We start from the raw sequence: 17,753 nt of genomic DNA on the forward strand, positions 1-17,753 counted from the left end.
GTGTGTGCGTGTGTGTGTGCGTGTGTGCATGCGTGCGTGCATGTGTGTGTGTGTGTGTGTGTGTGTGTGTGTGCGTGCGTGCGTGCGTGCGTGCGTGCATGTGTGTGTGTGTATGTGTGTGTGTGCATGCAGGTATCCATGTGAACACTGCCATCTCTCTGGCAACCTGGAGAGACGATACATGTAATGCCGTTAGTTGGTGCTTTTCTGCGTGCTTTTCATTGTGTACGGGGACGTTTGTCACAGCGTTGTTTTGCGACTGTAGTGTGGTCATGGTGAGTGTATGACGAGCAGGTATTTGTCGTTGCCACTGTAGGTGCAGTGGACCATTAGTAGACATGTGGTCTCAATGATCCGATCTCATGTTGACATATATAGGAATCCTGCGCTGCACCTAAGCACACAGGTAAGTCTGTAGAATGACCAGCTGTTAACATTAATCTCAAACAACCTAACTAACCGATTAACACTGGGTTGGACAACAAATTAATGTCGTAAATCTGCTTATAAATTGTGTAGGGGGCTCTTTTAGCGCTACGTTTCTCACTTACCTGTAGGTTAAAAGCCGTCTGCGCCAATGTTCAGGAAATTACGTTTTGCCTGTGTTAGGACTATTTGCCTGTATGGCCTGTGGCACTTGTCGTAATGTTTGAGTTGCCAATGCAGACGTTACATTCATTGCTTTTATTTCAGGTAGGGAGTCAGTAGGTGGGGGCAGGTGCCAGCTATATATACAGCTGTGCGTAATTGCTACAGGAACATTGTGGTAAGTCTCGCTTTATTTACGCTAGGGTAATAGGGGCGTGTGCGGGGAACCTTGAGAGAAAACAATAGCGAGAAAACAATAGCGCGCAGGCTTGCTCTTTATTATACTTTACCTGCGCATGTGTGAACAGCCTCACTGGTCCCATAACTGGCAGACATTACTTGTTGTGTGCAAGGTAAAAGGCAGGTTTGATCTACCTAGTTCCTCTTGCTAGTCCCTCTGCAGTTCTGGAGCATTTAGAATTGGCAGAGCTAGTAGGGGAGGGCTTTAGGTGGATCGTGGTAGCAGTGGGTTTCGATGGGTGAAGCTAACAGAGGCTTGGGTGGATAGTTGTAATAGCGTGGGGTCAGTGGTAGTGACAGGGAAGTTTGGTGAGTGGTGGTATCAGCGGGCTTGAAAGTATCATTTCAGCAGGGAATTTAGGTGGTGTTGGTGGTGACAGAGAAATCAGTGAATAGAATGTGCAAGTTAGTATCAGTCATACCTCTTCTGCTAAAAGTTCAGTCAGTGGATTTTGGTTTGACAGACATGACAAAAGTTTTCTTTTCTTAAAATACAGCAAAATGAACATGGTATCATTCAACACAAACTATATGCAAACATTAATGCAAGAAGAACCGTAACAGAATGCAATAAGGTAAGATAAAAATTAAAATACCCCACCGCGATTCATGTCGGTCGTGACGTAGTGGGTCTCTTCATATTCGATATCCACATGTTATTTATGAGCATTATATATGCCCTCTGTATTTAGTAAGTGGCCTGCAAGTAAGTATCTTAAGTAGTAAACTGGGTAACCCTCCAGTGTACCCTTGAAAGTTATTAATAAAGACAAGAAAATGAAAGTGATAGGTAGGTTTGATGCAGGCGAATGTCAGGTTGATTTGAGTTGGTTGTGATTAATTAGGCAAGAACCCATCTGCATATTCACTGCAACAATATCTTTAAATTGATGTTTTGATAAGTTGAGAAACATCAATAAGCTTTTATTCACTCGTGGTAGTAATAACAGCTGGGTTAGGGTTTATGCATGTATCTGGCAAGTATGTAGCATTGGAAGTGTATGGAAGTTAAAGGTTATATTTACCTCCGCCAAGGAGGTAATGTAATCGGTCTCGTGTGTGTTCGTGTGTGTGTGTAGCCACTAGTGTTCGCGCGATCAATTCAGCAGCAGCTCGCCTTAGGGCGTCGAGTCAGCAGCAGCTTGCCTTAGGGCGTCCAGTCAGCAGCAGCTCGCCTTAGGGTGTCCAGTCAGCAGCAGCCAGCAGCGAGCCAGCTGTTATACACATACATGTTACATGCTGGCAGAGGTATGCACTCTCCGTGAGTGCTCCCTGTCTAGTATGTAATGTATCGTGTGTGTGTGTGTGTGTGCGTGTGCGTGCGCGTGCGCGTGCGCGTGCGCGTGCGCGTGCGCGTGTGCGTGTGCGTGCGCGTGCGCGTGCGCGTGTGCGTGTGCGTGTGCGTGTGCGTGTGCGTGTGCGTGTGCGTGTGTGTGTGTGTAAGCACTGTATGTGTATCTGATTTAGGGCTTACGTATGCTTGTATCATATACATCGGAATCTTCCACAGAGAGTCAGCAAGAAGGTCATGGAGTATCACACGACCAGCTGAGCTTTCACACTCACACACAGCTCGCAGCCACACCCTGCCAGAGGTCAGGGGTCAAGCTGGTCAACCGCAATGGCAGAGCCTGATCACTGGTGAGTGACTAGTGTGTTTCCTTCTACATCAGAGATGAGAATCTCCCGCGGATCCGCGGTTTCCCGCATTTTTCACTCTCGAAAATTATCAATTTTCCACATTGTGCAAATCCGTTGAGAAAACTGTAGGGGGGGGTGTATTGCCAACCGCGGACAGTGGAAAAATGTCCTGCGACTAGTGATGCTCTTTTACCGTCTGAGCTCGCTATCCCGCGGCCGACAAATGTATGGCGTTCATAAACAAGCTAATTTTCGAAAAATTTCTGTGCCTCAGAACGCGTCTGCAAGCATCTAATTAAAAAAAAATCTGGAAGAGAACCCCCAGACCCCCCAATAGTGCTTAGGACCTGCGCTGCGCAATATAGCACTTTGCGCTATTCTACCAGTAAGTAGAAATATTTCCAGTGGATTTCGTCCGGGGCCGTTCTCATCTCTGCTACATGTGATGCTCATAGACACAAGCAGCACTGCTGGCGCATGTGTAACTGTAAGTGTATGCATGTATCCCCTGTAGGTGATACTCGCAAACATTATGTGATATTCAAACACATCTGGGCTGTGCTGGTGGGTAACTATAGTGTGTGCTCCCCTTTGCAAAGGCTACTCGCACACATAGAAGGCATCCATGGTGGGTAACTAGTGTGTGCTCCACTATGCAAATGCTATACATACAGACATACGTAGATGGCACTTCTGGTGGGTGGAATAATAGCCCTAGTCGCTCGCTCATTAGTGGGTGAATTTTAAAATCTGGCCTCAAATGTCTTGTTCTACTTGTTTTGGATCAGTCGTTGCTGTTACTTATTTACGTCGGCACTCATGCATGCTCGTTCTAATGTAGTTGATGGATTTCCGTCCGCAGATGAATTTCAGCATTGCACGCTTATTAGTTACAGCCTAGTGGACACATGCAATTATGTCAGACAGGAAGTTGTATGAGATTACAGGAATAAACGGATCAGCCGCACATAGGAATGAGCCGATCACCTGGTTTCCATGGCAACACGTGTGCTGGCTTGTTTGAAAGTAAATTGAGGCAGTAGCCGATTATGCGGGGAATCATTAGTGACATTGGATAAACAATGGTGACCTGTGACATACTCAGTGGCTACAGAATAGCATCACAAGGGCAAACACATTGGAGCAGTGGTTGACAGTCAGAGTTTAATGATTATTGGGCTGCGGGACTGCGGCGGGGGAGGGGGGGGGGCAATGCATCAGTCACTGCTGTAGTGTTCTAGGTAAGGCACAGTCAAGTTGAGTCAACCCAAAAAGTTAACATTGTACCTGACTTTTGCTAAGAATTATACCCAGCCTCCTGTCTGTAGGGAATCTGCGTTTACACATAGGCTTTACTCAGAAAAGCGAGATGAGGTCTTCACATTCATCCAATAATTCATAATCTTAAAAACTTAAACACACCTAATTGGCACTTTAATTAATGTATATTATGTATATGTATGTATGTATGTATGTATGTATGTATGTATGTATGTATGTATGTATGTATGTATGTATGTATATTATGTATATTAAATATTTTATATAAATTATATAAACTACTGCCACGCCCCGTAAAAACCGTGGTAAACTTAATTTTACATGTGAACGTTCAAAAATTAATTTGACATGAGTCACATGACCTGTATTCGACTAAACAGTTGCTGCATTGAATATCGGAATGACTACCTACTGACCTGCCCCTGGTTTGCTAGGTCGGGTAACAAGGCGAGAAATTGCTTACGGTGTTCCTGTGGGGTTATTGCCTGAGTTCTTGCATGAGTTACTGTCATGGTCTGATCCTGGCTGCTCCCCTTATCGTGCAATAGTTCTTTTGCTCGTTTTACATCCTTTACTACTTTCACATTTTGTGTCAATACATTGGCTGGTTTTGTTGAACATTGTCTGGTACTGTTTAACCAAGATTTGGCTAAAATTACGGTTTTAAAAGCATTATAGCACACATTAGCTGCTGGTTTTTCACACAGAGGGTTTGTTTGTGATCCAGTATTGCGTCTGATTAAGGGGCCAGATGGAGCATGAAATATTCACAGCGCTGAGTTCACCTACGCTGACGATCCTGACGAGATTATTACACAAAGCAAATATATATTACAAAAACGACATTACTTTCTGTACAAGTGATTAAGGTACACTTTTAAACATCATTTCAACACGCATACGCATCTTATCGTTATCGTGCGGTAGATTCGTTGCTCTCCGTTTATTTCGCCTTACCGCTTCGTAGAGATAGATGTAAAGACCGATTGTGAAGGCGTATCATTAGTGCTATCTTGGTGCTATCGAACATCTATCGCTAGTACTGCTCATAGGGTCTATGTCCCCCAGGGTACTGCTGGAACATACCCTGGGTACGGTCCGGTGTACCGGAACGTACCCTGGTCACTATCTGATATGGTTAGGGTTACGGTTAGGGTTAGGGTTAGGGTTAGGGTTCGGGTTAGGGTTAGGGAGTAGGCGTAGGCGACTCCCTAGACTCGTTAGTGGAGTAGGCGAGGTACGGTCCGGCATATTAGATAGTACCAGGGTACGTTCCGGTATACCGGACCGTACCCAGGGTACGTTCCGGCAGTACCCCGGGGGACATAGACCCTCTCAGCGCTAGTACTATAGCACTCTGTATTGCTGCCACTGCGCTTGATCTGAGGCAGCGATAACGAGTGCTCTAGTACTACAGCTATATCGAGCCCCAGTAGGATTGATTATACTGTAAGAATTTAGATATGCTCATGCGTGAACAGATTCATTCACTGCTGATATGATCGTGGGTACGTACGGTGCGGGTATACAATAGTCTCTGTACAACACGTTCGATACGTGATCGTTTGGTGGAGTTAGGCAAAGAAGGTCGGGCAGTTTGGTATTCGGGCAGTAGAAACAGGCATGTAGCTGGTAGCGTTGTGCAAGGAGTAAGACAATACGATCGTCATCACCTTTATCACCAACATCATCATCATCATCATCATCATCATCATCATCATCATTATTATCATCGTCGTCGTCGTCGTCATCATCATCATCATCATCATCGTCGTCGTAAAACAGATCGGACTCTCATCAGAGAGACTCATAACGACCGACGACGCGTGCGGTTGCTGAGCAGTCTCGTCTGCTGCTCGATCTCACGTGAGTAGACATGCAGCTCAGCGTCACGTGAAGGTCGGGGCGGCCATGTCCGCCGATCGACGAGTGAAACTGAGAACGCTGTGCCAGAGTTAGTCTCGTTACTGGTCAGCGACACGCTCCCAGAGAGACAAAGGTACGCAAACTCTATCTGGCATCTCTCTCGTATGTGGGTTAGTGAAATCACCTAAGCCTCTCTGAACTCACCCCGCTAGGACAATGCACCGTCGCGCGCTGACGACCTAGCTATGTATAGCCGGGGGGTGGGGGTGCTGATAGGGGGTGAGTGGGACGTTTTGTCGCTTGTGTAGTCGTTTAATGTGTCGCAAGTCGAGTCTCGTATGGAGCGAATCGGTTCTAACCACCTTGTTTCCTTGTGGAATGAGCGAGTTGAGTTCGCTATTGCCTCCTTCAGGCCAGTATTGCCTCCTTCAGGCCAGTATTGGGTCCTTCCTGCGCCAACTGTGTAGTGCTAGCAGCCTGTCCCGGCGGGCCCCTCACCTCCTTGCTGTCATAGTTGACTTGCGTGATGTAGGTGAATGGATGAAAGTAAGTGGGTGCGATTAGAAAGTGTGGCACTAGCACACGGGTCCTGCCTATTGGGTCATGCAGTCTAGTTCACCTTTTATATGGTCCATATTATAATTACGGGGCTGCTTCTCAGACTGACGCCACGTCCTGAACGCCCTGTGCTCAGCGACGTGGTGCTGGAGGTCTGAGGGATAGTCTTGAACTGGTTACTCGCGTGCGCTTGTTGCAGACATACATACCCACACAGCGAACCGGATAGCATAGGGTTCGGTGACCAGAGGGTATATGAACATCACCGCGAGAGAGTGTATATCTACCGTCGGCCTGTTGTGTGTGAGTGCCGCATGTGAGTGTCTGCTTGTCACCCCCAGAAATACTGCTATCTCTCAGAAAATACTATAGTTTCTATCAAGGAATAACTGACTCGATGGAATAACTGGAGTTGTGCAATAGTTATCAGTGTATCAGTGAATCGAGTGGAGTGGTGATGTGTGATTGTGCTGTCTGACGAGGACACTACTGCTTGGCACAGGCCCTGCTGCCATACATGTTGAATGTGTGATGTCCACTAGGAATTACTCTACCCTCTTTTGCTCCTAATCTCAGCATTCCAGCCTCAGCATCCCAGCCTCATCATCCCAATCTCAGCATCCCAATCTCAGCATCCCAACTTCAGCATCCTAGCCGTAGTCTCTTGTTTACAGTTTTAGAAGCATAGCTTAGCTCGTTGCATGTGTTTGAATCTGCTGTTTATTTAATACGCGGTGGAGAAATAGCAGTGAAAGTAAGCAGAGCTGTGCCCCGTACCTGCTTGCAGTGGAACATGAGAATGCATATCTCGTGGAGCAGCTAGCTACTTCTGTACATCGTGAAGCTGCTGTGTTGTGCATCAAAGGTGGAAGTGAGCCGCGCTTGAGTGCGAGAGCCGTGCGTGCATCGGTGAAGACTGCAGCCGCGATAGCAGAATGCCACTGAAGGAGTTTTCAGTACTAAGCTTACGGTGAGTCAGTGCTAGGTAGTAATCACATGCGAAGAGCGAGCCTAGTGTTATGAGGAAGTGATGATCGTTCCTTTCTACTTAACACCTTGAAACTAACAGCCGCTTCTTTACACAATAGATAAAACAAAGGTGGCAGCCGTCCACCTAATGCAACACGTCCTAGAGCAAACCAGCACCCACCCAGCTAACATAGAGAAGATCATGAGTAAAATCTGCACCAACCACCCAACGCAATACAAGTTTAAACCAAACAAGCATTCACTCACCGAAAAAAACCAGACCGCAAGCAACGTTGTGTGGCATGTATAGACATTTAGTCTCACAGCCACTACTAACATAACATGCATTAGGCCAGAACAACGGGCACCCAATGAACAACAACCCCACCCGGTGTAGGACGTGTTAAAATCAAAAGAAGTCGTTCGTCGCACCCACCTAGCCACCAGCACATGGTCACCGGGAGGCACCGGCCCTCCGCTTGTTTCCTGTGTGCATGTTTGATGTATGCGGAGGGGGGACGAGGTCAGTGTATGTAAGGGTTGCTGTTGCGTGATGTGTTGGCTAGATCCTGTCTTCGTGCAGCTGCCAGCGTTAAGCTCTCGCGTACGAACTTATTTACTCGGCGTGACGCTTTGCCTCCGTCATCTCGTGCGTTGGTAAGAATCAGGTCAGCAAAACCGGACTTGCTATTTGAAGATGATTTTCTGCGCGGTCTCTCCAGCGCCCAATACATGCCCAATTCACGTGTATAGGGGTTTTCCTCACATGCCGGCTCATATCTCCAACCCCACATATCTGCCTATATCTCTTCCACCCCACTTGTTTGCCTGTACCCCTCCTATCCGACATATTCGCCTATACCTCTCCCACCCCACATATTCGCCTATACCTCTCCCACCCCACATATTCGCCTATACCTCTCCCACCCCACATATTCGCCTATACCTCTCCCACCCCACATATTCGCCTATACCTCTCGACCGACCAAATATTCGCTGATACCTCTCCGCACGCCTACATATTGCCTATACCACCCAGCCCACATAGGCCTATACCTCTCCCACTCCCACCATAATCTGCCTATACGCTCTCCCACCCCATCAATATCCGTCTATATACCTCTTCCACCCACATATTCGCCTATATACTCTCGCCCCTCCACATATCGCCTATATACTCTCCCACCCCCACATAGTGCCATACCTCTCCACCACATATGCTACCTAAACCGCTCCCCCCCACATATCGCTTATACCTGCTCGCGCACCTCGCCACAATATTCGCACTATACTCTCCCCACCACATATCGCTACTTAACCTCTCCAACCCCGCGACATATGCCTATACCTCTCACCACCCCCACATATTCGCCTATACCTCCACACCACATGAGTCAGCACTATAACGCTCTCTAGCCACCCCAATATCCGCCTATACCGCCCCTCCGTCCACGCCCACATATTCCGCCTATATACCTCCCCCCCCCGACATTATGTGCGCTATACTCTCCACCCGGGGCACATATTCGCCTATACTCTCCCTACCCCACAATATTCGCCTATACCGTCACAACACCGCACATATTCCCTATATCTCTCCACCCCAAATTCGCATATAACTCTCGCGTCTCCACACCCCCCACATAATTCGCCCTATACTCTCACCCCCCCCACGATATCCCCGCCTATACCTCTCCCACCCCCACATATTCGCCTATATACCGTCTCCACCCCCAATATGCCATACCTCCCCACCCCACATAATTCGCCTATATACCTTATTCTCCAACCCGACATATATGCCTATACCTCCTCCTACGCCGCCACATATCCCCATACGCTGCGGAGTCGCACCGGTCCACATATGTTGCCTGACCTCGTCCAGCCCCACATACTCCGCCTATACCTGCCTCCGACCCCACGATATTCCTAATACCGCTCCACCCTCACATATACGCCCTATAACCTCCTCCACCCTGATCCACATATTGTGCTCATACGTCTCTCACCCGCACATATCACCTATACCCTTCCCACCCCACATATTCGCACTAAATATACGCTCCTCCATACCGCCGCACATATTCTGCCAGTATAACGCTGCTCCACGCCCAGCATGTATTCGCGCTAATACTCGCCCACCCACATATGTGGCCTATACCTCTCCACTCCACATATCCTATACCTCTCCCACCCCACATATGTGCCGTTATACGCCTCTCCACCCCCATAATTCGCGGCTACTACCTCTCCCACCCCCACATATGTGCCTATACCTCTCCCACCCCACATATGTGCCTATACCTCTCCCACCCCCACATATTCGCGCTATTACAATCTCCTACCCACATATGTCCCGTATAACTCGTCTCCACCGTCCACATATGTGCCTATACCTCCCACACCACATTATGTCCTATACCTCCCCGACCCCGCACATATTGCGCCTATACCTCTCCACCCCACATATGTGCGCTATACTTCGCTCCCCCCCCACATATGTCCTATACCTCCACCCCACATATTGCCTATATCCCTCTCCCACCCGCCACATATTGCCATAACTCTCGACCGCGCCACATATTCGGCACTATACCTCTCCCACTCCCACATTATTGCCTATACCTCTCCACCGCCACATATGTGCGCTATACCTCTCCCACACCCACTATTCGCCTACCAACCTCTCATCTCCAAAAGGTTACAGCCTCCGCTTCCCTTCTCTCAGTAGCTCACACTGTGAAATCGCTCTTCTTTTAACGTTTAATCTGTCGTCTCATAGTTTTATCTAAGGCCTTATCTGTAATCTTTTTTTTTGTCTGTAATCTCTGTCATCTAAGGCCATGACTGCAATCTCTCTCTGCTGTCTCTCAATCTGCATAGAGGTATAATGTCTCAACTGAAATCTGAATTCTATCCCCAACGTTACTATCTAGCTTAGCTATAAAACGCCAAAAATGTTCACAAACCCCTTGGGCCCGGTGTCAGAAACAAAATTGGTCTTAACATTAGTCTTAACATGAACTTTTTCTCTTAGACCGTTGACAGAAACGCTGCGAAGTTATGAGAATGAAAAATCGTAGCAGATTTCCTCATAACAATACGAAACAAAGTGATGTCGATGGTCTAGGAGAAATTGTTAATGTTAAGACTAATTTTGTTTCTGACAACGGGCCCCTTATTGCTAACTGTGGTATGGTGCCCCTCTTGACTCTGACAGTCAAACTGCATGCAGCGCCCACTTCGTACAACTCAGGATACCACTGCCGCAAGGCTAGCACTATTTTTAAAGTGGGCGGAGCTCCGGGGAAATCCAGCGAATGGCGATTTGTAAACAGCGTATGATTTGAAAGAGGTAAATGGGCGCACAATCCGCGCACTATTTCTTATCACTATTTCATCAAATCTTTCATGAAATAATGGTCGGATTTTTAATATCTTTGCAACTTTTATTAGTACACATCTTATTACATAGGATACGAGTAACCTGGCCTGTAAAACTTGTGGTAAAAAAGCGTTAGAAATTCACACGGAAATTTACTTGTGGCAGTGGTGAATTGAGCCAGAGCGAGAGCGCCATCTGTCGTGGAGTTTGTCTCACAGTCTGGCATATTGCGCCATCTAGTGGATGAACAAGTTACTGATTAGTTACGCAGATACTGAGAACACACATAATAGCACTGGCTGTTTTATGAGGCTGTCCTCTGATTGACGGAAAGTATGTCAAACGTTAGTGTATTTTATCTGCTTGCGTAGTAATTCGGTGTATGACACACCTCATTTAATGTTAACACTGACTTTTACTTTATTTTACCTGTAATATCAATGCTAATGCTAATTGGCATATAGGTTTGCTGTTTCTCGATTTTAACAAAAAAATGGAATGTAATATATAGATTACATACAAATTATCAGTATGCCACAATGCTAAACGGTAGCAGATTTTAGATGCACCACCACACTCACAATTGTCGCACCACAGGTTGTCTGAAAGCGACTGACACTAAGCAGATGTGTGGTTTTATAATGATACTGACAACAGGTGGCACCACTGTGTCGTTTGTCTTCTGAACCCAAACCGATTGATATTTGTTCGCGCTTGAAGTGCAGGTCAGGTGAAATAAAACTTCAATGGTTGAATAATGAACCGACAAAATAAAATTAGGATCGTGAACTTGCGTGGCCTAGTTAAATGCTTCCGTTTGCTGGATGATTGTACCTAACAATATATTCAGAGAATAATGTGGTTTTTTAGTAAATAATTGCTTTAAACAAATGTTTATTTGATTTACGCAAAGAAAGGTGTTCATAGAAGATCAGCTTGAGATGGCAACGGCTGCAGCTGAATGTAATATCGAGCTGCCTCACATAACGGAGGATATTGTTAGGTGCCTTTTTGTGATTTTTGTTGGGTTTTGTTAGCTCATCTGACGTAGTCAGATGCAGCTTGTAGAATCGCACGATTGTCCGTGCGTCCGGCCGTGCGTGCGTGCGTCAACAGTTGGGCACAAATCTTAACCGCTCGACGTACGGTCACGATATTTGGGACGTCGGGGGGGGGGGGGATCGTGAAAATATTTAGATGATTTACTTACAACAATTTAATAACAACAAATAATTTTTACAACAATTAATCTTTTTTTTTTAAATAGGGTTAGGGTTAGGGTCACAATCTCTTACATAAAGGGCGAGTGTTTTTCTGTCTGTCTGGGGCTCTATCTTTCCCCCCCCCCCCGTAAAGAGGTCCACCCCCAACACCATAATATTGCTGAATCGGCAATGTGCGATCGACCATTTTAGGCAAAAAAATAAAATAATTAGCAAAAATACACTAAATGTCAAATTAGCATATTAAAATTACTTATTATTTTAATAATTGTCTGCACGGTGGCGCTATATACCCTCCTACTAATTCAGTGCTGATGCATCGAGTGCGCATTTTCACGGTGTTCTTCTGATTTTACTGGGATTTTTGTAGCTCTATTGTTGAATTACAGCGACAATAAAACGAAATTATTAGCTTCAAAGGAGACACGAAAGCGTCGTACCTCTGGAGCGAGTGGACCGCCACAACGCCCGAAACCACCAGACTGAGTGGCAGCTCAGTCGGGCGGATGAGAAGATGGGCCGCTCCCCTCAGCAACTGCTGGAGGTCGGCAATGGCCGACTCACCACCGAACCGATTGGCAAGTCAAAGCTGCCATTCGGCAACACAGCGGGCGGACATGACCCCGAGCTGATGACCCAATCTTGCCCCAACCTGCCACCTCCCGCTACAGACCAAGACTGGCTTGAGCGAGCGAGCCATCCTTGCTCGTCCCAAGATTTGGGACCGTGGAATGAACACATGCGCCGTTAACGGCCAAGCTGCTTGGAGCTAATCTGCCTGGCGCCCAACGAGCTACTCGAGTCGAAACAATTCCTGATCCTCAGCCAGGTGGTGGCCTCTCCCGACGAGTTTCTTAACAGCCTGGCGCCCTCACGCTGCAGCCGACACAAGCTTGGTGCTGAGGTCGTGGCGGCCCGGATATTGCTACTGCGCACCTGGATGCTCCAGCTCTGAAAGGCACAAGGCTACAGTGAAGGCGCTCATACGCAGAGTCATGCGAAGCCAAATCATTGAAGGCAAGGCAATGGGCGAAAATTCTTCATCCCAAGGATCCGCTCATCCATCAGAACTGCTTTGAACTCAAGGAGGCTGGGCAGTTTCGCACGTCACATCTAGCTTTGGTCCATGTCCTCACAAGCCCAGGCCCAGTCCCTCAAGGTCGTTGGACTCACCTCAGTCAGCGCCGTGTTCTCCCATGGAGCTCTATGTGGGGTGCTCCAGGGTGAGTAACCAGACAACTTCTACATCCTCTCTGAAGTGGCAAGACTCAGAAATGTTTGTGTACCCAAGAAGCGCTGCAGACCTGACAGAATGAAATTCCTTGGCACAGATTTAATAAAATCAGAATAAGGTCAGTACGCCGTCATGCAGACTAAATTCTAGGCTCTTTTCTCCTTTATCCCGGCCATCGCAGGTGCCAGGCTAGTGTACCATAAAACAGGAAGTTCAAGGCACGTGATTTGTAATCAACAATGGGGATTTGGGAGGTCATCAGATGAATAGCAGAAGGTTGTGAAAAATGATGTGTACGCAACCTGCGTATCTGCATATCTGTGCCGTAACAAAAGTGTCAGGCTAAGCACGACTTAAATGTTACGTTTATAACCGTAGCAACAGACTTCAAGATTGAGGCCCAGCACGCTCTGGCGGCTCTTTTTGTTACTTTTGTATGGTGGCGAGGATTTCTTATGCTGTGCGTGGCGGCAAATGCGTAGACACAATAAAACATATAGCTAATAGATTTATCTATAGATAATTTTCGTTGATAATACTGTGTTCAGATAATATCGCTCAGTCAAGTGATTTTTGAGCAATGTGGGGATAAATCTATAAGGCACGTATAACTAAGAAGCGCGACAAGTTTTCGTGTGTTTCGTATGGCACCGTTTGATGTACGGCATTAGTGAACTCGAAAAGACGTGAGTATAAAGCATCGGTTAACAAAGCTGCTGTCGAATTGCTTAATTATTGCCAATGAAAATCAACACAAAACATCGTCATTGGTCGTTACGACACCGCTGAATGCTATTCTGCTCTCACACTTGTTGGAATTGTGATTTAATGTTGTCGTGGCACGCGCGGCGCAAAGGCGTGTCTATGCAGCGATATAATGATGCTTCGTGAAGCTAGTTCTAATGGGCAATGGCCTGCATAGTTTCCGCGTCAGCATTGTCGTGCGAACATACCGGATCCAGCAGAGAATGAGGCGCAGTTTAATAATTTCATGCTCTCTTACTTATCAATAGCTGTTATTAATTTGTGATATGTAGATAGTATCAACCCATATTCTTGGCAGGGAGGGAGGGGTGAATTAAAAACAATTTGTTTTTATGAGCTCCTTGTTCTTGGATAGATTGTTTTTTTTAGTTAACCAGACAGGACTAAAATGACTAGATTAAGTGCAGATATTTTGAATACTTGAGATATGCTGGCTGTCGCTAAGTATAATAAGTTATTTGTCCAATTGTATTCGCAATTATTGTAATTCCACATATAACGCTTGCTATCTTGATTAAAAGTGTGGCTCATTTAAAAATAAGTAAGTAGTGACCTTACTGTGTGGTAACACAACACGTGTTTTATATGATAAAATTACTTTAAATTGTTTGATGCATTTAATGGCACGTTGACCAATCACTGTAACGTTTGCTATCTAAATTAATGCTAGTGATCGTTCGAGCAGTAAAGTCACCGTACTACCTAGACTTCTTGTAGACCATTTCTCTTGTGAACAACGACTGATATGTGTGTGACAGTTGAAGTTCGACAGCAAAAACCAAAAACAAAAGACTCGGTTGTTGTGTTGGCCATAATACGTGCTGTCATTTTTTATGTGGTGCTTACAGTTTGGGAGGGTTCGTTTCGAAGAAAGGACAGCGCTTTTGTAAGTGTTGCTCCCATTATTTTGCAATGCAGACAGCGAACAGCTAAATCACATCGTAAGTCCGTTCGTTCATTGGCCCAACAAGCAACACCGCAGAACCGAGTTAAAACGCTTGTAGCGATTGGGGTGCGAATTTACTGTTCTTCTACCCTCGGTTTGTCCTCGTGCACGAAGGACATCGGGATCGCGTCTAAGCATTACTGATTTAGACTCATCCAATCACGCATAACGTGAGATACACCTACCCTGCCCTACCTGGCGGACAGTACCGGTCGCGCAGGCTATTAGCATGGCCAGGTAGCGCGGAGGAGGAAATAGTGAGACTCTGTGGCAGGCAGGTATGGTCAGCAGCAGCAGTGTCTCTCTGCATGAGTGAGCCTAGGATCATGTTTATCATAGCTCGCTTCTAGCCGGGCTCTCTCAATGCTCCTCATCGCAACATGCTGGTGCCGGCACACGTGCGCTCGCATGCGAGAACGAAGGAGAGGCGAAGGAGAGAGAGAGAGAGAGAGAGAGAGAGGAGATGAGAGAGGAGAGAGAGAGAGCGAGAGAGGGAAGATAAGAGAGAGGAGAGAGAGAGAGAGAGAGAGAGAGAGAGGAGCGAGAGAGAGGAGAGAAGCCCAGCTCTGTGTGCATCAGGCGTAGAGAGCCGGTAACACGCGTGTTCTTCGCCTGGCGCACCTCGTGAGTTTCGCACGCTCGCGTCTTTCGCGACAGCCGTGCGATTTCTCACGCCATCACGCTGGCCAGCTGTGATAGGGTGCTGTTGTCTCATTCTCACGTGCGTACGGGGGGGCTGGGACCGCTCGCGTGTATCTTGTTTACACACGCGTGCGACTAATGAACGCATAAGCTTTAACTAGAAGGCATTTTCGTGAATACAGCCATCTAGTCACCATGAGGGCTACAATGTACCATGTGGGACATCAAGGCGAAATTGCCTACAACGTGACGATTTTTACGAAGTATTGAACATAAGATCGACACCCTCGTGTAAATATAACGTGAATGATACGTATCTGCTCCAGTGTGTCTGGGAGAGCGCGTGAGTATATTTAGCGGGTGATGGTGTCTGTGTGTGCGTGTTTGTATGTGGTTTTTTTTTTTTTTTTTTTTTATTGGCGCTAGGGGAAACTTGATCAATTGATGGTCACTTCTGCTGTACAACTTGATCGATATGGCTGTGTTTTCTCCCATTTGGCATATCTAGCGGTCATTCACTTTGTAGTATCTCCTCTAGAAGGACAAATGTTGTGTTGGTTGCTTGTGGTGTCTTGCCTGATACGCCAGGCAAAGTGTTGAGTTGGTAGACCATAGGACAACGCTCTGTTCACATATTTGGTGTTTTTTAGACAAGAGATCCATGCTCTTGTTAACTCTTGTTAACTCTTTGTTTTAGTTGATTTTTTTTTTTTTTTTTTTTTTTTTTTTTATTTTTTTCTATTGGGCAAGCTGAACGAGGGTCGTTGAAAATGTAATTACATTTTTTGATGACTTTGCGTGAAGTTTGTCACCAAGGGTTGAATATCGTTTTCTCGTTGTAATGCGCGCGACCACGCGTGTTAACGTGCCGTGCTGTTTGTTGTTTGCAGGGCGTACTCCCTGATGGAGCTCTCCGCATCTCGACCTTCCTTCATCTCGATCATGCTCATGAATCTATGGCAGCTTCCAGGTGAGTGCTTATCCATCTCCCCCATTAAATAAGTTCATATCGGTTGGTCCCGATAATAGATCTATCTTGGTTAGTTTTTACTTGAACGTGTTGATCAAAACGTACTGCTGACGTTTCGCCTCTATCGGGAGTCTTTCCAAGCTGACGTGGCTAAAGCTCATGTCATCTTGAGAAAGCTTCCTGATAGGAGGCGAAACGTCAGCGAGTAGTTTTTGATGACACGGTGGAAGTAAAAATTAACCAAGATACATCATTATCATCTGCCTAATAGGCTCTCACTGCTCCCGCTCGCCGCATCGAAGCAGCCGGGTCTGGTGTGAGGTTTGTGTCGGCATTGCAGCTAAGTGGGTCTGCGACCAGTTCACCGCTCGGAGTTCCGTGTTCTAAGTCATTACGGGATCAGCAGACTCGCGGGCCGTGCCGTGGGTGGCGGAAATAGTTGTAAGGCGGCGTGGCGATGGCACGTCAAAGGTCACCTGTTCGATGCATGGCGCGGAAAGCATCTGTAACGATGCTGATCTCAAAAACTTGCCCTCAAAACAGAGACGAGAGGAGTCGTTGCCCAAGGTGAACTCCCGTGCGACGATCGCCAGCGCATAGCAGGTATTGGGCCTGTTCTAGCACGTTGGCGTGCGAGCGTGACGGCGATGCGCCTGCCTCGGCAACGCTCACCAACAAGCGCTCGCTGACCTAGAGTGGGTCTGCTGGTTCAGCGAGCATTTCTAGCAGCCCCTGGCTTGATTTCTACTAAATGTGGCGCATTTTCCACCACTCGCGTGCCAATTCGCTGCTTCTGTGTTCACCAAGCTGTAATTATTCGGGTTACATTTAGGTTGTTTGTTAGGTATTAGTAGAACAGCCGGAGAGGTCCTGTTAGCGTCGTTTGGCAGTTACCATTTCTAGGGGTTGTTATTGCGAGTTTGCTTTTGTATTCTTGTACAATGTTACATGCAAGGTTTAATATAGTCTTTGAAAGCATCGTCTCAGGAGTGAATATTAATGATCTATTATTTTTCACTCCTGATCGTATGTTACATCTAATACAGGGTTCTTCTCGAATAGAAACAACATTGATGCTTTACGAAACCGAGCCATGTACAATTTCGACGTGACATCTTGACTTGACATACGGATGATTACTATTTACTGTCGCCTTTACTAAAAACCTCGAGCTGTACAGTTCAGGGTCAGCGATGTGAATGAGACTTTATGAGTGGTTGCATAGCATCGGCTCCGGTACACTCTCCACTACAGCATGCTCGCAAATTGGGGTTGTTTGTGCTATTTACTCAATAAAAGTAGAACGCGGCGTCACCTCCATATGTAACAATGTATATATATAATTACAGTTGCACTGTGACTCACAAGCCACTTGGTCTATGTGAATAATAATAATAGTTAGAACACCATAGCATGGTTGTATATAAGCAGTAGAGTAAGCACAC

The 17,753-nt window shown here is 46.5% G+C and overlaps 1 long non-coding RNA gene across 2 annotated transcripts in view; it reads left to right on the top strand.

The window, feature by feature from the left end:
* Positions 1-16,245, top strand: part of LOC106818366 — a 23,711-nt gene extending 7,466 nt beyond the window's left edge. The window contains exons 2-7 of one of the 2 annotated variants that reach the window (XR_001395201.1): positions 317-406; positions 694-766; positions 2,339-2,469; positions 6,374-6,490; positions 6,962-7,144; positions 16,229-16,245. This is a non-coding gene — a long non-coding RNA (uncharacterized LOC106818366). The remainder of the gene's footprint in view (positions 1-316; positions 407-693; positions 767-2,338; positions 2,470-6,373; positions 6,491-6,961; positions 7,145-16,228) is intronic. The other variant, XR_001395202.1, reaches the window with a different exon arrangement.
* Positions 16,246-17,753: the final 1,508 nt, after the last annotated feature.

This window comes from Priapulus caudatus, unplaced genomic scaffold, assembly GCF_000485595.1.
Source record: "Priapulus caudatus unplaced genomic scaffold, Priapulus_caudatus-5.0.1 Scaffold36, whole genome shotgun sequence".
In the NCBI taxonomy this organism is placed as follows: domain Eukaryota; kingdom Metazoa; phylum Priapulida; class Priapulimorpha; order Priapulimorphida; family Priapulidae; genus Priapulus; species Priapulus caudatus.